The sequence below is a fragment of the Oryctolagus cuniculus genome, chromosome 13, assembly GCF_051225735.1.
Source record: "Oryctolagus cuniculus isolate XC-2025 breed Fujian yellow rabbit chromosome 13, ASM5122573v1, whole genome shotgun sequence".
Classification (NCBI taxonomy): Eukaryota; Metazoa; Chordata; class Mammalia; order Lagomorpha; family Leporidae; genus Oryctolagus; species Oryctolagus cuniculus.
Window position 1 is genome coordinate 48,466,285 of NC_142879.1, and position 26,006 is coordinate 48,492,290.

At 43.3% G+C, this 26,006-nt stretch overlaps 1 long non-coding RNA gene across 5 annotated transcripts in view; it reads right to left on the reverse strand.

Moving 5' to 3' along the window:
- Positions 1 to 26,006, reverse strand: part of LOC127483559 (uncharacterized) — a 67,282-nt gene that overhangs the window by 15,662 nt on the left and 25,614 nt on the right. For 2 of the 5 annotated variants that reach the window (XR_007909951.3, XR_016218956.1), the window contains one exon: positions 20,904 to 22,227. This is a non-coding gene — a long non-coding RNA (uncharacterized LOC127483559). Of the gene's footprint in view, positions 1 to 590; positions 727 to 3,204; positions 3,522 to 4,016; positions 4,138 to 20,903; positions 22,228 to 26,006 lie in introns of those variants that run through there. The other 3 variants (XR_016218955.1, XR_016218954.1, XR_016218953.1) reach the window with 3 other exon arrangements.

Consider the following 26,006-nt stretch of genomic DNA (forward strand, 5'->3'; position numbering starts at 1 on the left):
ACAATAAGACAGTCCCATAAAAAATGAAAGTGATTGAGCAAACATTGTGGTGCCACGGGTAAGCTACTGCTTGCAACACTGACATCTCATATTGGAGTCCTGGTTACTCTGCTTATGATCCAGCTTCCCGCTAATGTGCCAGGGAAAGCAGCAAATGTTGATCCAAATACTTGGGTCTCTGCACCCATGTGGGAAGATCAGGTTGGAGTTTCCTGTCTCCAGGTTTCAACCTGGCCCAGGCCATTTTAGCGAGTGAACCAGCAGGTGGAAGTTCTATTTCTTTGTCTCTGTCTCTTCCTCTTTTTCTGTTGTTCTACCTTTCAAATAAATAAATAAATCTTAAAAAAAATATATGATTTAAAGAGACACTTCACTGAAGAAGATATGTGAATGACAAATGTGCTAACAATCAGATCATCAACATCATACACTTATCAGAATTGCCCAAACTTAAGAAATTAACCATAACAAGTGTTGGTAAGGGTGTGGAGAAAATGGACTTCTTATACACTACTGGTGGGTAAGTGAAATGTTATAGTCACTTCTGAAAACAGTTTGAACATTTCTTAAAAATGTGAACATATGCTTACCATACGACCGCACTGCTCATTCATCTTCTAAGTATCCCCAGGAGAAGTGAAAACACATGTGCACTCAAGGACGTGTACACAAATGTGTACGGCAGCTTTATTTGTCATATCCAAAAGCTGGAAACAGCCCACTGGTCTAGCAACAAATGAGCGGGTAAATTCATTGTGGTATATCCATGCAATGGAGCACTATCCAGCAAAGCCCCAAAAAAGATTATTGCTACATTCTACAATATGGATAAATCTCAAAATAATTACTCTGAGTGAAAGAAGACAAAGAAGAATGCATACTTATGATTCTATTTATATAAAATTGTAGAACATGCAGAATTCGTCTATGGCAATAAAAAATAGATCAGTGGTTTCCTAGAAATGGAGTGTGGGTGGAGAGAACAGATTGGAAAGAGGAAGAAACTTTTGGAGGTGATAAACTAATTATCTTGATGCGGTGATAGTTTCTTGAGTATATACTTGTATACTTTAAAAATATACAGTTTGAGGGCCGGTGCTGTGGTGCAGTGGGTTAAAGCCCCAGCCTACAGTGCGGCATCCCACATGGGAGCTGGTTCGAGCCCTGGCTGCTCTACTTCCAATCCAGCTCTCTGCTATGGCCTGGGAAAGCAGTAGACGATGGTCCAAGCACTTGGGCTCCTGCATCCTTATGGGAAGACCTGGAGGAAGCTCCTGGATCCTGGCTTCAGATTGGCACAGCTCCAGCCAATGTGGCCAACTAGGGAGTGAACCAGCAGATGGAAGACTTCTCTCTCTCTGCCTCTCCTTCTCTCTGTGTGTAACTCTGACTTTCAAATAAATAAATAAATCTTTAAAAAAAAACATACTAAAGTGATATATAGATTCATCTATATAGATTATATAATAATGCATGTGTTTATATATATTGTAAATGTAAATGCATCTACACATTTTAGTTAAGAAAGAGAAGGTCAAAGCAGTATGTCAAAGCAGCCCAGAACTGATCCCAGTGCTCTGATGTCAGATTCACTAACTGCTAGGCTAAAGTTCCATTCAGGGCACAACATAAACCCAGGCCTATTTTTAGAATTAATTATTGGTTTAATGAGATGCTCTTCCAAGATAAAGCCAAGATTCATTAACCTCAGGTGGTCATTTTTCCCCTTAGGAAAAGATAGTGCTGGGGTGGATTTATAAATATTTATAGCTATTATAGAGGGTTTTGATGCTATATAATGTGACACAAGAGGAAACAAAGTATGCTGCTAAATCTGACGACTGTGAAACAACTTGTAAAATAAGCATTGCGGGCCAGCGCTGTGGCACAGTGGGTTAAACCCCCAGCCTGCAGCACTGGAATCTCCTATGGGTGCCAGTTCTAGTCCCTGTTGCTCCTCTTCTGATCCAGCTCTCTGCTATGGCCTGGGATAGCAGTGGAAGATGGTCCAAGTCCTTGGGCCCCTGCACCCATGTGGGAGACCCGGAAGAAGCTCCTGGCTCCTGGCTTCAGATCAATGCAGCTCCGGCCATTGCAGCCATCTGGGGAGTGAATCAGAGGATGGAAGACCTCTCTCTCTCTCTCTCTGTCTCTACATCTCTAACCCTTTCAAAGAAGTAAAATAAATATTTTATAAAAAAATAAAATAAGCATTGCAGTGCTCCAATAGAGGACACTGGAAAGAAACAGGTGAGAGTGGGGACTTACAAGGTGGAATTAGGCACTTTCAGTAGGACAGAAACAGGAGAATCAGGTTGAACCCTGCCACATCTGAATGTGCCCTGCAAAAAGTCCATGTCTCAGAAATTCAATCCCCAGTGGTATTTGGAGGTGGAGTCTTTAGGAATTAATCAGGGTTAGAAGAGGTTAGAGGGTGGGCCTATATGATAAGATTAACTGGTTGATAAGAAGAGAGACCTGGGTCTGGCGCTGTGGCATAGGGGATAAAAGCCAGCACCTGCAGCACCAGCATCCAGCATCCCCTATGGGTACCAGTTCATGACCCAGCTGCTGGACTTTTTTTTTTTTTTTTTTTTTTTTTTTGGACAGGCAGAGTGGACAGAGACAGAGAGAAAGGTCTCCCTTTTGCCGTTGGTTCACCCTCCAATGGCTGCTGCAGCCGGCACGGTGCACTGCGGCCGGCGCACCGCGCTGATCCGATGGCAGGAGCCAGGTGCTTCTCCTGGTCTCCCATGGGGTGCAGGGCCCAAGCACTTGGGCCATCCTCTACTGCACTCCCTGGCCACAGCAGAGGGCTGGCCTGGAAGAGGGGCAACCGGGACAGAATCCAGCGCCCCAACCGGCCAGGACTAGAACCTGGTGTGCCGGCACCGCAAGGCGGAGGATTAGCCTAGTGAGCCACGGCGCCAGCCTTGCTGTACTTCCTACCCCGCTCCCTGCTAATGCACCTGGGAAAGCAGCAGAAGGTGGCTCAAGTGCTTGGGCCCCTGCATCCATGTGGGAGATCCAGCAGAAGCTCCTGGCTCCTGTCTTCAGCCTGGCCCAACTCCCGGCCATTTGGGGAGTGAACCAGTGGATGGGAAGCCTCTCTCTGTCTCTCCCTCTCTCTATGTAACTCTGCCTTACAAATAAATAAATATTTAAAAAAGAGAGACCTGGGTTTGCAAGTTCCTGCTCTCTTACCTTGCGAAGCCTGCCTGGTTAGTGTTGCAGCTGAGAATAACCCCGGGAACTTGCTGTATCCCTGGCGAAGTATGAGACAGCTCTTGCAGCCCAGTGGCTCAGCGAGAGGGACCTTTTGAAAAAGAAAGGTCTTATTGAAAAGAGCAGAGAGAAGAATTCCGGGAAAGCAGCTGGGAGGGGCCTTTCTCAGGAAGAAAAGAGCCGTTGAAAGGAAGTGATCTGGGGGTTTTTACCCCCTGGGAAATTTGTATAAGGTCCTTTTAGAAAAGTGTTGATCTAGTGAACTCATCCTGCCGCCTTATCTCCATTCCTCCCATTTGGTCTGTCTCTGGTCCCAGGTGTGTTATTTATGGTTTAGCCAGTACCCACCCACCAGTCTTGCTGTTCAGAGCCTTGGGCTTGTTAGCTTGCAATCACAGTGTTGTTTTTTTTTTTTTCTGTCTTATCCTGTTAATTTATAGTAACCAGCTTTTCCTTTTTAAGTTCCCTATTTAGTTTTTGCAAAGCATATCTCTTAAATGCATGCCTGTGCGTTGCTTAGTAACCAGAGGCCCTCTCCTGACCACGCAGCCCCCTCCCGCAGCCTGCCCAAGTCTAACCTAACCTAGCCTGCTCTCTACCTAAAGCATTCCTCCTTCTCCGGAGGGGACTGCAGCCGACTGCTCTGGCTGCCTCGTGCTGGGAGAGGACGGTGGGGAGTAAGCAGAGTCATCCCCTCTCTAAGAAACCTCTTCCAGGGCTACAAGTTAGAGGAGTTTCTAGTCCAGGTAAGATGGAGAGGAGCCACACGGAGGCCGCAGTCAGGAGCTTACCTCTGCATCTTGGCCTGTCTGTCCAGGGTTTTCAATAGAAGGCCTGCATCTGTGGGCTGCTCTGTAGCTTAGTAGCCTCTGAATGAGCAGAGATGAGTTTACAAGGGGGTTAAGTACACAGGGTTTTCATGCCAGGACTTTTAGAAGTGACACATTACAGAGCTTTGGAGGAGCACGTAAGCCCAAGGGAAACAGTAACCAAAGCAATGATAGTGAAAAGGACGCCTAGAGTATGAACTGTATGGAAACAAGGCAGAGCACAAGGACTGCACACACAGTAAGGGGAACAAGATGTCTGGTATTGTGGCTGTCTGTTGACTCACAAGGATAGTTAGTTTTCCAAGATTTTTATCCTCCAAACTATTGTCAGAACTCCCTCATCCAGGTCAGTTTCTAAGATGTGACTCAAGTTTTTTTTTTTTTTTAAAGATTTTTTTATTCATTTATTTGACAGGTAGGGTTACAGACAGTGAGAGAGAAAGAGAAAGGTCTTTCATCTGCTGGTTCACCCCCCAAATGACCACTACAGCTGGCACGACACCGAGCCGAAGCCAGGAGCCAGGTGCTTCTTCCTGGTCTCCCATGCGGGTGCAGGGGCCCAAGGACCTGGGCCATCCTCCATTGTCCTCCTGGGCCACAGCAGAGAGCTGGACTGGAAGAGGAACAACCGGGGCTAGAACTGGCACCCATATAGATCCCAGTGCCACAGGCGGAGGATTAACCTAGTGTGCCACAGCACCAGCCCCCATGACTCAAGTTTTCACTTGTGCACAGCTATTCACAGTAGGATACAGGGAGAAGGCCCTCAGTAGATGTTTGCACCTTGAGACTTCCTAGCCTCCTGAACTCAGATAATTCTTTCTTTTAATAAATTGCTGGCCTGAGTTATTCTGCTACAGCAGGAGAAAATAGAAGACAAATCCCATCATTGGAATGATAATTACAGATAGTGCTGAGGGCATGCCACCCTACAGACTACAATCTCTTTCCCCTACCATATAGAGGAACAGAGAATGCCAAGAAGGTTGGTGTTTCTCGGACTGAAAGTTAAGGATCTTGATGATGCCTGAAGCAAGTTTTAAAATAAAGCAGGCAAAGCTGAGGGATTCCTAATCAAATAGCTTGGTTTGTGTTGACATGCAAACTAGGTAGAGTTATTGGCTCAGGATGAATCAGACCTACTATCTCCACGATTGAGTAATTTACTAATCAACAGATATTTATCAAGTATCTACTATGTGCTGGCACTTGGTCAAACACTCTACAAAATTCTGACCTATAATTGGCAAACTCTCTTCTATGTTTACCATCTTCTCTGAATGACGTGTTTTGACTTTTTGCCTTAACAGAGTTATAGCCATCCCTTATGGATGTCCCATCTTGTGCAGTCCTCTTAGGTGGAAGACAGACCTAAATGACCACCTCCCTCCCTGCTGTCACTACCTGCAGATTATCACTGCTCCCTCTGTAAGATTCCTGTTCCTCTGAGTACCAGCCATCAGCTCATGCCTCCTCCACTCTCCCTCCCTCCCCACTGCAATCGTCTGTTCTCCCCTGGTTATTGGCCCTCAGTCATGAAAGACCAGGTGCTTGGTTCAGGCTCTCTCCATCCCAGCTCCTGCCATTATGCCGACTTAGGTGAGCCATCAACCAGTCATTCACTTTAACTGCTCCTCTTCAGTGACTTCTCCCTCACCTTCTAGCCCACTGCTATGGCATCATGTCAGTAACTCTAGTTCACATATGCCCCCTTCCAACTGCGACTCTAGATCAAGTACCCGGGCTTTTTGCCTTTACTCTTTCTGTCCTCCCTTCTTTTTTATTTTTAGTTGAGTTTCCTCCACTTTCTAGACATGACTTCTCTCTCTCTCTTGTATTCACTACTTCCTCTATTCAGTCTGTTAATTTCTAACTTTTCTGTGGGTTTTATGGGGTCTTTATGTCATCTAGAAATGACAGTTTTATTCTTTATGGTTTATATGCTGTCGATTGATTCTTATTATCTTATATTTTATGTAAGACAGAATAATATATACAGAATATATACAGAAGAATAATGAACAGGTGTGATGTATGAGTGGAGATTCTCGGGAAATCTAAGCCAAATGTTGCCTTTCTCTCTCCACAGAAAACTCCCCAGTCTATGCCAACTTTATCTTTTATTTTTGCCAAAATGGACTCTCCAGTTCACCTCTGTTCTTTCTGCACTTAACAGCCAGAGCAATATTTTCTTTTTAAAACATTTATTCATTTATTTGAGAGGGGGAATGAGAGAGAGGGAGGAAGAGAGTTTTCATCCATTGTTTTATTCCCCAAGTGCACACAAAGGCCGGGAATGGGCCAGACCAAAGCTGGGAGATGGGAACTCAATCCAGGACTCCCACATCGGGGAGGCCAGAACCTAATTTACCTGAGCCATCACCACTACCTTCCAGGGTCTGCATGAACAGGAAGCTGGAGTCAGATATTGAAGCCAGGCACTCTGACGTGAGACATGGTGTCTTAGCTGTGAGGCTAACCACCTACCCCCATTGCAATCTTTGAGCAAACACGGCTTAAGTCATTGCCTCACCTTATAGCCCCCAGTGGTTGATGGTTGCACCTACATTAAAACCCCAAAGCTTCAACAGAGTCTGCCTCTTCAAGGCTTGCTTTTCTCACTAGATTTTACCCTCATTGCCTTCTTCCTTTTTTTTTTTTTTCCTGAAGGTGACAAAGCCTTCCTGTCCAAGGTCCTTTTCAGTGGCCATTCCTTCTGCCTGGTTTGCTGTCTGTCTCCCACTTTGCCTGGAAAACACCTAACCATCGCTCAGGTACCAGAGCCCCACCCCTGACTCCAGAAACTTACGCAGCTCTCTCACATACTTCATTTAACTCTTCAGCTCTCCTTCAAAGCACTTACTACTTTTTGTAATTATGTGTATTTATTTGTGTGGCTACTTAATATATGTCTTTCCTATTCCACTAAAAGCCCTGTGTTTACCCCTTCATCCTTTAGCTTATGGCATTTTGCCCAGAAAATAGCATGTTCTAATAAATATTTATTGAACAAATAACAGATGAATGAGGATATAAAGATGAATAAGACACAATCCTGGCTCCAGAAATGCACTCACAGATCTTCCTTCCAGTCTCAACGATATGATTTCCTGACTAGGCTTAGACATGGCGGTGAGGAGCAGGATGCCATGTTGCCTGATCCTGGCTTCGTCTCCTGAGAGGCCTCATTAGGTCAGAAGTGGACTTGTACAATCAAGTAGAGCTGCTTGAAACAGAGCTGCCGTAAACAGCAGGAGAAGACGCAGCAAAAACGGGGGCAAGAAATTAAATCCAGGATCGGTTCATTACCCAGCCAAACCCAGAGGCTGGCCAAATAGCCACAGTTGGTTTGAATTTAGACCTAAACAATTCAACACTGAGAACACGCTCCTTTTCACACATTTATTTTTTATCCCTAATTGCTTAATAAAAGGAAAAAATTTTAAACTTGTGTTGCATGGGAGTAACTAAGGAAAAGATCCATGCTTTGTCCCAAAGGAAAATCAAGAGGCAGCAACTGTGAGCTTCCAAAGTCAGAAGCAGCCACAATTACTTGAAGAGTGGAGTCCCCCAAGTTCAAATGCAGTTTGAATAGTAAATGTTGGTTCCTTTTTAGAGATTCCATCCTCCTTCCAATCCTGGAAGCTAAAACATTCCTCACTTGCCCCTGTGCCCTCCCTGACCTCTCCCTGTGCCCAGCCTCTCCTCCCTCCCTGAGATCCTCACCTGTGTATCTTGTACCTTGAACCTGGCTCTTTCTCTGTTGGAAGCATCCCCCTGACACATAAATATGCTTCTCTCTCCTTTCCCTTGACTTCATGTTGCCCTCTGGCTACTACATAATTTATATCTCCCTTTCTCATTAATGTCTCCCCATTTCCCTAACTCCCTCTCACTTCTTGATCCACTGCAACCTGGCTACTGACAGGTAATTCTAGAACCTCCTCTAAATGACATCCTACCTGACAAATCCCAAGAGCATTTTCCAGTGTTTATCCAGTGATGTGCTACAGAAGGCATAGAAAGATAAAAACCCACATGTTCTTATCCATCTTGGGGCATGTATTCAGCCTAGCAGGTAAGACACCAGTTAAGTTGCTTGCAACCCGTATTGGAGTGCTTGGGTTTGAGTCCCACCCCACTCCTGATTCCAGCTACCAAGTAATGCTGACCCTGGGAGGCAGCAGTGATGGGTCTCTACCACTCATGGATTGAGTTCTTACCTCCCAGATGTGACCCAGACAAGCCCCAGCCACTGTGGATATCTGAGGAGTAGATCAGCAGATGGATGGAACTCTCTGTCTCTGCCTCCCAAATACATAAATAAAACTTTCAAAAAGGAAAGTTGACCCCACAGAAGTAGAGAACAGAATAGTGTCATCAGAGGCAAGGAAGAGGTAAGGGTGGAAGGGGAATCGTTAGATAAGGGGTAACAGATTACACGTGACGGGAACACTAAATTCCTGTCTTCACCAGCATAGTTGGTGACTATAGTGTACAATTAATCATGTATTTTAAAAAGAACCAGGAAGAGAAGAATTTGATGCTTCCCAACACAATGAAATGATAAATGTTTGAGAAGATAAAAAATGTGGAGGCTGGTGCTGTGGTATAGTAGGTTAACCGTCCACCTGCAGTGCCAGTATCTCATATGGGTGCCGATGGAGTCTCAGCTGCTCCACTTTTCATCCAGCTCCTGTTGATGACCTGGGAAAGCAGTAGAAGATGGCCCAACTGCTTGGGCCCCTGCACCCAAAGGAGGCTCCTGGCCCCTGGCTTCGGATCAGCACAGCTCTGGCCGTGGTGGCCATCTAGGGAGTGAACTAGCGATAGAGGATATCTCTCCCTCCTTCTCCCTCTCCTTTCCTCTCCTTCCCTTTCTCCTTCTCTCTCCTCCCCTCTCCCCCCACTTCTCCTCTCTCTTTCTCTCTGCCTCTGTAACTCTGCCTTTCAAATAAAATAAATCTTTCAAGAGAAAAAAACTAAGCCCAATGGAAACATTTTCATATCATGTTCAAAATTTTCTCCCAGTCAGTATCCCACTAAAGCTGTGATTCCCCAAAGTACTGTGGAGCCCAGTAATCTTCTTATGAATTTGATCAATATGGAGCACCAAGCAAAATCACACAAGGAACAGGAGCTGTCAGGAAGAGTGCTCCACGTTACCTGCTTGTTCCCTCCATAGTTTATTTTTGAGGAAAATCTATATGGTTTCTGTGGGGAGCAACTGGGAGCAACTCGGACTGGACTAAGTTACTGGAATTAAGACTTATTCTATGCATCTGCTTTCCCACAATATGGCGCTGAGAAGGGAGTAACAGCTTCTACACAGCTGCCTCCAGTTCAACCAATAAACTGTAGGACCTGCTCCTGATTGGAGGAGAGCAGCGTACTTGGCGTGTGGGTAGCAGAGTTGGGATTGGTGGAAGAGGACTATAAAGGAGGAGAGAGACAACATGCACCAGGAACATCTAAGGGGAACATCTATTTGAAGGAACACCTGTGCAGCCTCCAAGAGAGCCGGCCGTCGGTGTGCCGCTCCCCCGCGTAAGTGGGGAAAAGTGGCCAGGGGGAACCGCCCTTCCATGGAGGTGGGAGGGACGGCAGCCAACCCGGGAAGAACCAGCAGCAAACCCGGGGAGGGCCGAGCAGACAAAAGAACAACGCAGGGTCCTGTGTCGTTCCTCCGTGAAGAGGGGGAGCGACAGGTTTCCACTTAACACTTTTTTCTCTCTAAGTTAGTCATAGTGTGTTAAATTGATATGGTGTGGAACTTCAACATTTACCAATAAACAGAAATATGAAGCATTATAAACCATGGAGCCTGACTGTTTCTTTTTGTGTCATGAGACAAAAGCCAATGCAGTGGTGCCTTGGATATACTAGAAAGTACCCAGGTAACACCCTGTGAGTTACTTCATTCTGGCCACAGAGAGTAGGCTATGGAAAGTCAAGGTCAGAGAGGTTCTGTCCTTATAGAGGACCTTGAAGCCGAGGCTGCACTTCTGAGTGTAAATCAGTATGAAAGAAAGCTTGTGACTAAGATGGCACTCCTCTGACAGCAGAGTACAGTAGGCATGGCCACAGGGAGACAGAAATTGAACAGTTCTCACATTCTGTAGAGACAATAATAGGGTGCTGAGTTTGGCAAGTCAACATAAGTGGGGTACAAGTTGGGGAACAAGGAAGGGTGAGCTCAGTATTAAAGATGTTAATTAGTTTATGGGGCTGGAGTTGTGGTGTAGTGGGTAAAGCCACTGACTGCAGTACCAGCATCCTATAAGGGTGCAGTTTGAGTCCCAGCTGCTCCACTTCTGATCCAGCTCACAGTAATGCACCTAAGGAGAGCAGTGGAAGGTGGCCCAAGTGCTTGGGCCTCTGCACCCACATGGGAGATCCAGGAGTTTCAGACTCCTGGATTCTCTTTCTGTCTCTCCTCCCCCCATCACTCTGCATTTCAAGTAAATAAATAAATCTTTAAATAAAATTCCTTTTTACTTCCAACTTAAACAAATTTTATGTAAAATTATACAAAGTCACCCTTGATGCTTGTGCTCAAGTAAACATTTCTATCTACTTTAGCATTTAATTCATTAAAATAACTTATTCATATATAACATAAATAACACCTTAATAGATTGTCTTGTATTATTTTAGCAAGGAAAACTTTAGGGGTAAAGAAAAATATAATATTGATATTGGCTCATATTAATAATTCTAAGAGTGGCAAGTTGCTACAGAAATCAAGTCACCACTTACAGGACGCCTGCATCCCATATCAAAGTGCCTGGTTCAGGTACCTGTCACTTTATTTTTGATCCAGCTTCCTGCTGATGTGTACCCTGGGAGGCATCAGATGATGGCTCAAGCACTCAAGTGAAAGAGAGCAGATAGTGTTCCTGGCTCCTAGCTTTGGCCTGGCCCAGGCCTAGCTGTTGCAGCCGTTTGGGGAATAAACCAGTAAGTGGAAGCTTTCTCTCTCTCTCTCTCTCTCTCTGTCTCTGTCTCTGTCTCTCTGACTTTCAAACTTGAAAAAAAAAAAAAAGAAATAAAGAGAAAAAACAAATTTTAAAATAATTTAAAAACCTTAAATGTAACCATTTTTTAATAATGTGTGTAAATATGTAACTATGAAAGAGATAATGTAAATATGAAAGAAACCAGATATATCCTGAAACTGATAGTGTTTTATTACTATAGGATTTATTACTATATTTATTCAAAGTTAATTCCTTGGGTATTGCAGTATCCTGAAAAATTAGAAATATACTAAGCATTTTGGTACTTAAGAAAACTAAACAGTGGTCCAACAATGTGCAATGCTGGCAGCCCACATAGGAGGGCCAATTAGAGTCCCAGCCACTCCACTTCTGATCCAACTCCCACTAATGTGTCTGGCAAAGCAGTGGAAGGTGGCCCAAGTGTTTATGGAAGACCTGGATGGAGTTCCAGGCTCCCAGCTTTGACCTGGCCCAGCCCCAGCTGTTGAGGCCATTTGGGGAATGCATCAGTGGATGGAAGATCTCTTCCTCTCTGTCTCTCTCTCTGTCTCTCTCACTCTGCCTTTCAAATAAATAAATCTTTTTTAAAAAAATTTCAAAGACCTAAGATAGGCAAGAATATATAATTGTTCTTAGTACTTAAGAGAAAAAAAAAGAGGCCGGCGCCGTGGCTCACTAGGCTAATCCTCCACCTTGCGGCGCCGGCACACCGGGTTCTAGTCCCGGTTGGGGCGCCGGATTCTGTCCCGGTTGCCCCTCTTCCAGGCCAGCTCTCTGCTATGGCCAGGGAGTGCAGTGGAGGATGGCCCAGGTGCTTGGGCCCTGCACCCCATGGGAGACCAGGAAAAGCACCTGGCTCCTGGCTCCTGCCATCGGATCAGCGCGGTGCGCCGGCTGCAGCGGCGGCCATTGGAGGGTGAACCAACGGCAAAGGAAGACCTTTCTCTCTCTGTCTCTCTCTCACTGTCCACTCTGCCTGTCAAAAAAAAAAGAGAAAAAAAAAGAAGAAAACTAAAAAGAAATTTGACTTTCAATGACAACTTTTTCAAAGTAAGAGAAATTAGATATAGATATAAGTAATCAGTAAAAGCAGACATAAGCCAGGGTAGAAGTCGTGTCACATGACATGACAGAAAACGTTATTCCAGATTTTGGTGAAGGAGTTAGGGCTTGGGGCTTAGGAAGTTTCTGTGAAGGACACCGTATCTAAACTGGTCCTTGAAAGGTAGTAGGATTTGATCTACAGAAACAAGAATGAAGGCTCTAACCACAGCTGGGGAAATGTAGCTGGCGGGGAGGGCATGCAAGTGTTTGGTTTGAGCCAAGGGCAGGATTTATCAAAAGTAGATTTTAAGATTGGAAATGTTGGTTAAAGCCTGTCCTGATTGGTCTCAAACATCATCCTCAAAGGAATTTGAACTTGATCCTGAAACCAAGGGAGCCCCTCTGAAGGCTCAAGGGGCAGAGGAGGCAGGGCGTGACCACAGCTGTAATTCAGGGAGACAGAATGGCAGCACCGGCTAAACTGGAAGGAGGAAGGGAAGCGGGGGCACCAAAACGTGAGTTCTGTCAAGTGGGTCTGGGGTTATGTGTCACATCAGGGCGCTGATGTCCCACTTCACAATGCAGCCGTATCCCACTTAAAGCTGTTCTCAAACTAGGATAAGAAGCAATTTTTGCTGTCCCTATATTATGCTTTGTCCCTATAATAGCTTTGTGTCATTATAATGAAATAATTGTCACAGGCTGCTTATGAAAAACAGGTTTCTTCAGCTCACAGTTTCCTTTTTTTTTTTTTTTTAGATTTATTTATTTATTTGGAAGGCAGAGTTACAGAGACACAGAGGCAGAGACAGAGAGAGGTCTTCCATCTGCTGATTGACTCTCCAAAAGGCTGCAGTGGCTGGAGCTGGGCCAATCTGAAGTCAGGAGCCAGGAGCTCCTTCCAGGTCTCCGATTCCCGTGCAGGGGCACAAGGGCTTGGGCCATCTTCTATTGCCATAGCAGAGTGGCTCACAGTTTTCAAGGGTATGACACCTGTACTGGCTCACGTGCTCGCTCTCTCTCTCCCTCCCTCCCCCCCCCCCCCATGTCAACATCGTGAGAAACTACAGTGGTGGGAGCACATGCCAGGGCAAGCAGTCACATCTAGAACCAGGTACAAAGAGACACATGACCTCTAGTTCCTTTTTGAGTGCATGCCCCAGTAGACCCAAGGACTTCCCTCTTGGCCCCATCTCTTAAAGATCCACATCACCTCCCAAAACCACCACCCTGGGGACCAAGTTCCCCACAAACCTTTAGGAGAACAAAACAATATTCAAACCATAGCAGAAGTTATGTGTATTTCTTCAAGTTTGTTACTCTTGAAAATAAAGCACTCATAGAATAATCATGCCCAAACTCAAGATGTCACAGGGGAATCATACAAAAATGTCAGCTGTACTCAGAAAGTACAGAACCCAACTTTTGCCCCTTCAGAGAGTCTCACGACCCAATGTCACAGTCAAGGTGACATTAGTGTTTGTTTTTAAGCTTTCTCTCTTTGTTCATAAGAATGGAATCCAAGGAAGAAAAACAATCACTACCAATTCTTTTTTTAAAAGGCAGAGAGGGCCCGGTGCCGTGGCTCACTTGGTTAATCCTCCACCTGTGGCACCAGCATCCCATATGGGCACTGGGTTCTGGTCCCGGTTGCTCCTCTTCCAGTCCAGCTCTCTGCTGTGGCCTAGGAAGGCAGTGGAGGATGGCCCAAGTGCTTGGGCCCCTGCACTTGCATGGGAGACCAGGAAGAAACTCCTGGCTTTGGATCCGCGCAGCTCCAGCTGTTGCGGCCATTTCGGGGGTGAACCAACGGAAGGAAGACCTTTCTCTCTGTCTCACTCACTGACTCTATCTGTCAAATAAAAAAAGAAAGAAAGAAAGAAAGGCAGAGAGAGAGAGAAAGACAAACAGAAAGAGATCTTCCATTCGCCGGTTCGCTTCAAATGCCCACAACAACCATGGTAGGCCAGGCTGAACCTGGAACTTCATCCTTGTCTCCCATATGGGTATCAGGGACCTAAGTACCTTAGCCAGAAGCTGGATCAGAGGCAGAGCTGAGACTTAAACCTGGGCACTTGGAATGGGATGCAGTCATCCCCTATGACATCTTAACCACTGCACCAACTGCCCACCTCCATAACTGAGAACAGTCATTCAATACCACAAAGTATTTGGTTTTATGTAAGTATTTTTTCAGGCCAAAGTCCTAGGTAGTATGTAATAAGGCCTAGGACATTTAAGAGTCCTTCTGTATTGGCTGCTGGGATTTTCAAGTTGATTAAACATGATGCCTCCAACTAATCCTTGGTACATTTATAGCTAAAGGAGAAAATAAGACTGGGTTCTCTGATGCCCTTCATATTTTCTATCTTTATTCCTTAACTCACTCATTTTTGTTCTTCATTGTTCATGACACAAGGAAAACAAAGATACTTTTAAAAGTTCGTGGAAAATGGAATTAAAAGATAAGTTTATTTTGGTGCAAAGAGTTGAAATCCATGCTTAACTTTTTCATAATGTGTACTTCCCATGAACTTTCTGAAGGCCCTGAGTAGAGAAACATTAACCACATAAAAACATACAAATCAATGTGTTTACAATCACAGTATTCTGCAAGGGCAAGAACCAGGCACCATGAGAGGCAGCGAGGGGGGAGATGGGTGAATTGGACCAGAAAAATTATCTCTGAAGAAGCAGTGCTTAGACTGAAGCAGAACTTAGTAGGACAAGAAGGGCAGACTTCATGGTAAGACAGGATCACAAGTCTGGTTAACTGGGATAATTTACAATGAAATTACAGGACGCTTATATACATGGTACTAGACCTAGAAGGATAGCATAAAAATATTATAGATCATCTAACAATATGTGGAAATGTCCCTCATTAATTTTGAATAGTAATTTGCAATACTATGGTTATAAACTATTTGACTTGGGGCAATATATTTCCATGTCTTATGAAATTATTCATTCTCATTAAACACTAATGATCCTTACTGCCAAGATTAGACCCAATTAACTATCCCTTTCACCTACATTAATTTATTAGTTACTCATGATGAATCCAGTATATGTTTCTGTGTTAGTTGGCCAAAGTAAGTTTTATGAGCTAGATACTGACACCCCTGAGCACACACTTAACACAAACTTCAAAAAACAAACATTGCCATCCTTAGATAATCAAGTTGAACAACAGATGACCGGGCCAAATATTAGGATATATTAAATCGTCATCCACCTAACATTAGTTGGGTAACAGAACATGTTGTATCCACAGGGAGAGGCAATGGTGTATCAAACAGTGCGTGGTGGCGAGCAGGGTTACCTCACCACAGTTTCAGAGTCAAAAGAATGTAACTGGAAATGACTGAGGTTATTGGCACTGAATTCCTTGACTTAAGCACTAACAATACATAGGACTCCTCTCGCAGATATTCTTTAGAACTGGGAAGATTTCAGAAAAGGAAGCTAACAACAGCTTGAAGTCATCACTAGCATGAAGAGAGGACAATGTGCTTAGTCGTTCTGTGGCACAGCGGTTCCCCAAGTGTGGTCCAGGTACCCGAGCTGAATCAGTCATACCACAAGTGCATCTGTTTCCATTATGAGATGCATCCCACGCACATGACATACATACGTCCTGAGACCCTTGGAAACCTCTCCCCAGGTTCACCGAATGCCTCCCTCACTGAGCTCAGTCTGACTTCCTATGAAGGGCTTTTATGTCATGTTTCTTCTGCTCCCCACACTGCATTTTTAGAGGATTCCTAATGCTGTGAACAATTAATTTAAAAAGCAACCAAAATTTTTAATTAAACCTATGTGTGAAAAATGAAAAGGGCTCTCCTCTGGTGCCAAGGGCAGTTTTATGTGAAAGCATATGAGACACAGAGTTTTGTGTCACTGAAAATTAATATTGCAACCAGCCAACCGTGTAACATATCAATAAGTACTCCCCACTCCCAGAGCTGGAGGAGATGGGTTTAGACAGAGTAAATGGCGGAAGATAACCACACTAATTCTAGGAGGAGAGTTTGATTAACAAAATGGAAGAAGAAGAGAGCTGGTATTTTCTAGTCTTCTTATTAGGAAAGTCACAAAGTTTCCAAAAAAGAAGTAAGAGCTATAGCCATTATCAACACATTTCCCATAACTAAAATGAGGATTTTAATTTGCCTGGTAAAGACTTGCAGATCAAGCTAGGAAAACCTTGTCATTGGGTACACATGTAACTACGTTCTTTTATTACTCTTGAGTTTATCAAGGTGTGTTTTATGGCCCAGAATGCCATCTATGTTGAATGTTCTGTGTGACCTTGATTAGAATGTGTATTCTGCTTTTGTTGGATGAAACAGTCAATGAATGTCAATTACATCCAGTTGATTGATGGTGTTGAATTCACCCATGCCCTTGCTGGTTTTCTGCCTACTGGCTCTGTGTGTTTCTGACAGGGGTGCTGAAGGCTGCGGTCCTCGCAGTTCCAGCAGTCTGTGCTGTGTGTACACCTGTCAAGGATTGCTACATGTTTTTGGAGAATTGAACCCTTTGTTATTATAGAATGCCCCTCTTTGTCCCTTGCTCTGGCACCTACTATATCTGAAATTAACAGATTTACTCCTCCTCTCTTTTGATTTGTGTTGGTAAGGTATATCTTTCTTTATTCATTCCTTACTGATAATCCACGTGTGTCTATATGTAAAGTAGTTTTCATTTAAAAAAAAAAAAGATTGATGTGAGAGAGAGAGACAGAGCAAGCAAGAGCGAGGGAGCGAGCGCTTCCATCTGCTGGTTCACTCCTCAGATGGCCGCAACGGCCAGGGCTGGGCCAGGCTGAAGCCGGGAATCAGGAGCTTCCTCCAGGTCTCCCACATGGGTGGCAGGCACCCAAGCACTTGGGTCGTCTTCCGCTGCTTTTCTCAGTCCACCAGCAGGGAGCTGGATCACAGGTGAAGCAAGCAGAACACAAACAGGTGCCCAAATGGGATGCTTTACCCACTACATTACAATACCAGCCCCTAAAGTAGTTTTCTTGTAGATAGCCTATTGGTGGGTCATATTTTTTGATCCATTCTGACCATTTCTAATTGTGTTTGAGCAAAAGTGGTTATTGATGTAGCTGGATTGATACCTACCATGTTTGATATTGTTTTCTATTTGTTGCCCTTGTTCTTTGTTACTATTTTTGTCTTCTACTTTTTTATTGGTGTTTGTCTTTTTAACTGAGCATTTTATATGATTCCATTCACCTCCTTTCTTAGGATATAACTTTTTTAGAGCTCTTTTAGTGTTTGCCCTAGAGTTTGCAATGTACATTTACAATTCCAAGCCCACTTTCAGAGAACACTATACCACTTTATGAATATTGTGCCTTCTTATAACAAAATAATCCAAATTCTTCTGTCCCATCCCTTGAATCATTGCTTTTCCTTAAATCTATCATATGTACACATATATGTATATTTTATGTGATGTATAATATACACATAATCAAATGCATTGTTGTTATGTTGAATAAATTATGATAGATTAAGAATAAGAAAAAATGTTTTAACTTTACCTTCACTTACTGCATCTTCAATGTTCTCTCTCTATGTAAATTTAAGACTCTGATCCATACCTATTATTTTTGTTCTCTCTAAAGAACTTTCACTGTTTCTTGCAGGGCAAATCTACTGACAACAAATTCTCTCAATTTTTGTGTGTCTGAGAAAGTCTTTATTTCTCCTTTATCTTTAAAGATAACATCACAGAGTATAGAATTCTAGGTTGGTAGTTATTTTCTCTTAAAACTTGATTCTCCTTGTTTGCACGGTTTCTGAAGAGAAGTCTAATGTCATTCCCATCTCTGAGTAGCTAAGGTGCTTTTCCCCCTCTGACATCTTTCAAGATTGTTTTTTCTCTAGCGTTCATTACTGTAGTTTGAAAACGATGCCTAGATGTAGTTGTGTTTGTTGTTGGTTTTGGTTTGGGGGCTTTTTTGTTTTTTGCGTTATGTCTCCTTGATGTTTTTTGAGCTTCCTGGATGTGTGGTTTAGGGTCTGACATTAATTTGGAGAAGTTCTCAGGCACGATTATTTTAAGTATTTCTCCTTCTGGTGTTCCCATTGATTGTATGTTCCACCTTTTGTAGTTGTCCCACGGCTCCTGGATATTCTGGCATTTGTCCGTCTTTGTTCTTGTCTCAGTTTTGGATGCTTCTACTGAGATAGCCCTGACCACAGGGAGTCCTTCCCAGGAAAAGTCCGGTACACTGATGAGCCCGTCAAAGGCCATCTCCATCTCTTCCACGGAGTTTTTGATCTCTATCATTTTCTTATGATTGCTTCTTGGGATTCCATTGCTCTGCTTGCATTGTCCATCTGCCCATGTATGCTGAATAATTTACCCACAGAGTTCATAGCAGGTTGATCGCAGCTGTTTTAATTCCCACCCTCATCCTCACCCCCTTAGATAACTGCAACATCTCCTCTCTATCTGGTTCTGATGCTTCCCCTGTCTGCAAAAACTGTGCTTTTTGCCTTTTGGCATACCTTGCGTTTTTCTGTGATAATTGAACATGATGGGCTGGGTAAAAGAAGCCGCTGTGAACGGCTGGTGGCAATGCTGTGGGAGCTGTGGGGAGAGAGGAAGCAGTAGGTCTCAGTCTTTTAGTGAGCCTGTGCCTTTTGGACCATAAACTCCACAAGTGTTTCCAAGTTGTTGCTCCACCCTTAGGTGGGACACGAAGGCTAGAGCGGGCTGGAATTGGGAGTTGCTCCTTCTGCAGGTCAGGTAGGCAGTCACAAAGTCCCAGCAGGTGAGGCTGTCCTGAAGGCAGGTCTTGGTAGGAAGGTAGTGCCCCACGTAGTTCAGAGTGGTTCCTCTTCCTCTTCACCTCCCGCTGCCAGATGCATGGAGAGGTTTTTCTCCAGTTTTCACTGTGAGAACCCAGTAGAGCTCCTGGAAGTAACTCACAAAAGCAGGCGGAGTCCTCTGCAGTTTCTAACTCTCACTTTTGCCTGCATCTTCATCCATTTGACAACTGCAGCTCAGGATCTCAGCCCTGGCACTGGTTCCCAGGGAGGGGTCTGCTCTGTATGCTAGAATTCTCTTTATCCACCTGTCCGTCTGTTTCTCCAGTATGGGGGCCAGAGTTTGCCCTGTGACTTCATTTCTCATGTGCATCTGGGAAGAGCTGCTAATTTTCCAGTTTCAGAGGCATGCCCAAAGCCACTGCGTGAGCCAGACTGACACAGGACCTGCTCCACCACCAGCACACCCAACCAGGCCATCTTCATCGTCACAGATGCATCAGGTAAGCTAACCTACACACAAGAGCTTCCACTTAAACCATTCAAGTAGTGTACTTCCAAGGATTGCCTAGGATTTCTGTCTTAACAAATATTTTTACACAAGACACTTAATTTTTTGAGTTTCTAACAAACCAAAGAGAGTTAAAATAGTAATTTGGGTATTTTCACTGAAAAAAAATATATAAAAGAGTTAAGTGTTTTTATGTTTGAATACCACTAAGTCACTAAGGATATCTGAAGTATATAAATTATGTACTTTATACAGAAATATTTAACACATGTGTTTTAACTGAAAATTCAGAGCACTAAGCCAATTCATTCACTTGGATTCCAAAAGGATAATTGTAGGACATAATTGTCTTTTTTTTTTTTAACCAATGGCCTGGTTTATTATCCAAAAGAATTTAAAATAAACACTGTGATGCTTATCCAAGAGAACCATTCCCACACTCGTCTTCCAGCATCTAAAACACCAGCCCTCCTTTTCTCAAAGTAAATTTACATTTGGAGAAAGGGATAACAGATTCTTTATCTCCAGTCTGGAATGTGATAAGGTTATCAATTTGTGATAAAAATTCAAACTCTGGTTTCACAAACTGGCTAGACTATTTGCAGTCATTTTAGGAACAATATGTACACCAATATTATCAGCTTTATTTGCACCTTCTCTAGTTCTTTTTTTCTTTATACACAAATGATAACAATTTATTTGATTTACAGTTTTCTTTGTAAAGGAGTCTGCTGGCCATATGTCCTGTTGCCTCTCAGAGTAGACTTCCAACTGTATCCAATCCAGAGCAGAATCTTCAGTTTAAGGATCTTTCTGGTTTTTGTGTTTCTTTATTCTCCTTTTAAAAAAATCTGTTTACCTTACATAAATGGAAAACACCAGTGAATCCATCTAAGCTTAAAAGAAAGATTAGCCAGTTATAAAACTTCTATTATAACTATTATTATTCTACAATCTTCTTCAATTCCTAATTCAAAAAAAATGTAAGAGGTTGGCATTTGGCACCATGGTTCAGTTATCACTGGGACACATGCACTCCATTTCAGAGTGAGTACGTTCAAGTCCTGGCTCCACTCCTGGTTCCAGCTTCCTGCTGATGCTCACCCTGGGAAGCAGCAGGTAATGGTTCAAGTACTTGAGTCTCTGCCACACATGTGGGAGACCAGGACTGAATTCTCAGTTCGCAGGGAGTTTGTGAAGTGAGCCAGCCCATGGGAGCTCTGCCTGTCTCTGTGTGTCTCTATGCCTCTCAAGTAAATAACAGTTTTTAAAAATAATTAAACAAATAAATGTCAGATTTTTTTAATTTCTCATGTGATATTCTTTTGAAAAAAGAAACACAGAATGTGCAAATTTAGTATTCTGGCCCTTACTGTTACAAAGGAAATAGAACCAAGGAGAATAAAACACAAACAAACAAAATCAAAGAAACCAACAAAATCAAGAAAGGACTGTAAAAAAACAACAGTTAAAAATTTTCAAAGAAATCCACTCTGAAATATTTTTCTTAGTTTCATTTTTAATTATGTCGAAGCTCAGAACAATATTGACATTTTGTAAAGCAACAATGTGGATTTTTAAAAAATTTTCACACTTTGGCATGTTTTGAAAAGCAGAGAATAAAACAGAGCAGGGGAAAAATAGTTCCTAAAATGCTTGCTTCAGGATTTCAGTTACAACTGAAACTTTGTAAAAAGTGCTCCTTCCCTATCTGAAATTCCACTCTATGGAGGCCCTACTCCCAAGTCTTGGCTTTCTTCTAATTCATATTACTATATATCAAAATAATCCTTTATTCTGCTATTCTTTGATTTTTTTCCCTGATGTTTATAATGCTGGGTTTTGACTTCTTGTTGGAAATTAATATTTCTTACCTACCAAACAAACCAACCATTTTCCCTCCTCTCAATGTAGTCATAGCATAATGAATCAACTTTTCTATGGTGCATTATCATGACCATAAATCTGCACCCATGAGCCACATGAGGCTCTGTGATAACGTTCCCCCAAATATTTTCCTTTGCTTGATTTTTTCCCCATCTCAAATTCATCCACATAACCCCCAGAACAAACCTCCAGTCTTGTAAATGCCTGGGGACTGGCAGCTGCCCCACTCCCTGACATGAGGGAGGTGACCCGGCAGCTGGAGCTTGGAGTTTCTGGAGCAATTCTCTGAATGTCAGAGCCACTGAGTTCCCTCCCTCAGAGGTTTCTGCTTCCTGCAAATTCCTGCGGCTCTCTGGGGTTCTGTGGGAGAAGCAGCTTGCCTCTGGCCAGCTCTGCACCCGAGCCTTGGGTTTCAACCATATTCACACCGCTAAATCAGGTATCATTCATTTGCTTTCCCAATCTTGGTTGACGTCTTTTGTCTGTTGTCATTTCCTCTGCTGTTCTCTTTGTTCTTGTGGGTTTGTTCCTGTTTAATCCTTTAATATCCTCTTAGTGAGGTTTATAGAGGGATCATAAATAAATGCATCTGTTCAATCCACCATGATTATCCAGAAGTCTTTGTACTGATTATTTGCAAAGCATGATTTTCTATGGCTTTTGAAAAAACATATTCACGTCATATCTCTTTTGTCTACTCAGTTGTCTGCGAGTAAGTCCGATCAATTAGAATGGATCTTTTTAGAAGTGGGGCCAACGCTAAGTCCCAGGGAAAATGGTAAAGCAGATGAACTTCATGTTCAGTGCTGTTAGCCTCCCCATCCTTGTGCCATTCTCCCCACTTGATGGCACCCTTCCCCGAGATCCACTGTCTTCACGTTCTCTCCAGGAAAGTAGGTCTTGGGGAGTGAAGCAAGGACCCCTGAAAACTATTCCACCTAGAGCATAAATGATTGACATCTTTATTAACATATTAACACAATGTTAATACAACAAACACGTCTACAGTGAAATAAACTGGGATCTCCAAAGATATGTTTTTGGAAACCGTCTGTTTGCACAAGAATGTACTGAGAGGAGTAGGATACAAGGAAACACAAGTGCAAAAGGACAGAGAAAATGCAATGGGAAAGAGCAACAGAAGACAGGTTGGGACAGTGTCCAATTTCAAGAAGTAATTTATTGTTTTCCCTCCTGAACATGAAAATCTCTAAGAAGCCAGAGTAAAAAAGAAAATTCTATGTGCTTCAGAAGCTATAGTAAGGACAAAGCACTGTGAAGATACAAATATCATGAAAATTCTTTTTGTCTTGTGAATAAAATCATAAAATAAGGAGCCAGTGCTGTGGCGTAACAGTTAAATCCACCACATCCAGTGCCAGCATCCCATATGGGCACTGGTTCGAGTCCCAGCTGCTCCACTTCCGATCCAACTCTCTGCTATGGCCTGGGAAAGCAGTAGAATATGGCCCAAGTCCTTGGGTCCCTGCACCCACATGGGGGACCCAGAAGAAGCTCCTGGCTTCTGGCTTCAGATCGGCCCAGCTCCGTCTGTTGCAGCCACTTGGGGAGTGAACCAGCGGATAGAAGACTTCTCTGTCTCTCTCTCTCTCTCTGCCCCTGACTCTCTGTAACTCTGACTTTCAAAGAAATAAATCTTTTTTAAAAAATCATAAACAGCATCCCACATTCCATTTTTACTCCTCCACAGTTAATGCCAGGGAATGTCCTGACTGCCCTGGTGAATGGTACCAGTAACTATAGCAATCAGGTTTCAGATAAGAGCAGCCAATGCATTACTTTGGACCACTCCCAGCTCAAATATAAAGGAAAAGAAGCCACTATTTACCAGAAAGACAGCACTGCTTTTTGACATAATGTGCAAGGAACTCCAGTAACTACTAGAAACAATTACTGGACCTGTGTAGGGGCATGATCACTAAGACACGATCAGCACACGCAGAGAATTGAAGCAAGATGCTGTTGCTTAAAAGAAAAAGAGCAAAAACACCTGACGAATCAACCTCAATATGCATCTTAATGTATGTGTTGATTTACTTGGAGAGGAATTTGAATTTGCTTATCTGTACATCAGGAGACTGGATCCATGGTTCCCAATATGAAGCGATTTAAAATACCTAATGCTCAAAAGTTAATCAAGTCTCTTCCAATATCGAGTCACTTTTAAGTCTCAGTCTTTTTCTTACATTATTATATGTTAGTGTAGTTCTATGTTTAAATTACAAAAAAAATTATTTTAAGTGTAACAAGTGTTCAGTTGAAGGTCAACGGTGATAGCTTCAGGGTCTACCTGGTGCTTGGCAATGACAGACTGGTTGAGAGGAAAGCTACAGGATCATCGTGAAAATGAAAGTACACAGGAAGTACTTGCTCTTTGCTTAGATTGTATACTACATGTTAACAATAGGTCTCAAAAGATGCTTTTACTCCATTAAAGATATTTTAATCTGTTAGATTAAGAAAATGTCAATCACCCATATCAAATAATGACAGTACATGAAATCACTTCGGTATGCAAGTCTTCAAAACAGTGATGCTCATCTTGGCTTTGTTCATGCTGTGATATATGAACTTCCCTTCAAATCTACAGGGGACTGGGTCCAGGACCCCCAAAGATACTCAGATCTGTGGTTGCTGAAGTCCCTTGTATAAAATGATGTAGTGTTTTCATATAACCTGTGGACATTTGCTCATGTCCTTTACATTACATGTAGTACCTAGTGCAGGGAAAATGCTCCATAAACAGTTGTTACACTGCATTGTTTAGGGAATAATGACAAGTAAAAAAAAAAGTCTGTGTGTGTTCAGTTACAGACATTGTAGACCTAACTACATATTTGAACTGCACTTGGTTGAATCCATGGATGCGGATATGGAGGAAACATATACCACTTGAGTATTCCAGCAAGTTCTCCCTGGCTAATGACATCAAGGGTTGGCAAATGCAATGTCAGTGCTTGATGAGAACAGATGTTTAGTAATCTTTGATCTTAAAGATCACATCTTCTCTGCAAGTACTAGATGACATGGGTGGCATTGTGGTGCTGCAGTCTAGGCCACCACCTGTGACGCCAGCATCCCTTGTGAATGCTGATTCAAGTCTCAGATGCCCCACTTCTGATCCAGCTCCCTGCTGATGTGCCTAGGAAAGCAAAGGATGTCAAAAGTGCTTGGGCCCCTGCCACCCACATGGGAGATCCAGATGGAGTTCCTTGTTACTGGCTCCTGGCTTTGGCTTGGCCCTGCCCCGGCTGTTACAGCCATTTGGGAAGTGAATCACCAAATAGAATATTCTCATTCTCTCTCTCTCTCTCTCTCTCTCCCCTCTCTCTCCCCCCCCTCCCTCCCCCTCCATCCCCCTTCCTCCCCCTCCCTCTATATGTAACTCTGACTTTCAAATAAATAAACAAATATAAAAGAAAAAAAGTACTAGATGAGGATTCAGTGTGTTAAGCTCCTGGCCTAGCTCTGTGAATCACATTAAGATCTGGACAAATAATCTCATCTCTTCATGTCCTCCATATTCTTGTCTATAAATGGGGAGAATATCTCATTTGATCCTCACACTCTTATAAGGCAGGTAACAGGCAGGAAAATCCTTTGAAAAATACAAAGCAATATGAAAATATTCAATAAATATCATTGACTGACTTGGGACTTCCAGAAGTATGTATGTAGCATCCAAGTCAAATATCATGTTACTACAAATGTCTGCTCGTTTGTGCAATCCACTGTCTTCTCCACATACTCTTCGTTTTTTATTATAGCTCCACCAGCCAGTGAACTTTATACAAAGTCTCTGACTTCTAAGCACAACTCTATGAAGCAGGTTCTTTATGATGGTTAACAAAAGCCATTTTTTCCTCTATGCAGGCCCTGGAAATTTCTTACCTAATTTTCTTTTTAAAGATTTATTTTATTTATTTGAAAGGCAGAGTTACAGAAAGAGAGAGAGAGAGAGAGAGAGAGAGATCTTCCATCTGCTGGTTCACTCCCCAAATGACAGCAATGGCCAGGAGCTTCATCAGGGTCCTTTTCCTTGGGGGGAAGGGGCCCAAGCACTTGGACCATCTTCCACTGCTCTTCAGGCACATTAGTAGGGGGCTGGGTCAGAAGTGGAACAGCCAGGCCTCGAACCAGCACCCACATGGGAGGTTAGTGTTGAAGTGGGGGCTTAACCCGTTATGCCACAACACCACCCCCTTCTTAGCTAAATTTTCTATGGAAGTTTTTTTTATTTCTAAATCATTGTTCAGGGGCCAGTGCTGAGGTGCAGTAGGTTAATGCCCTGGCCTGAAGTGCCAGCATCCCATATGGGCGCCGGTTTGAGACCCGGCTGCTCCACTTCCTGTCCAGCTCTCTGGTATGGCCCAGCAAAGCAGTAGAAGATGGCCCAAGTCCTTGGTTCCCTGCACCCACGTGGGAGACTGGGAAGAGGCTCCTGGCTCCTGGCTTCAGATCAGCACAGCTCTGGCCATTTCGGCCATCTGGGGAGTGAACAATTGGATGGAAGACCCCCCTCCCCTGCCTCTCCTCTCTCTGTGTAACTCTGACTTTCAAATAAATAAATAAATCTTTAAAAAAAAATCATTGTTCAATTTACAGGAAGAATACAAATCATTTTAGGGTCCAGAAAACAGACACAGCTTAACGGTATTCACAGCAGCAGGCAGAAACTCATTAGCACCTAGGACCT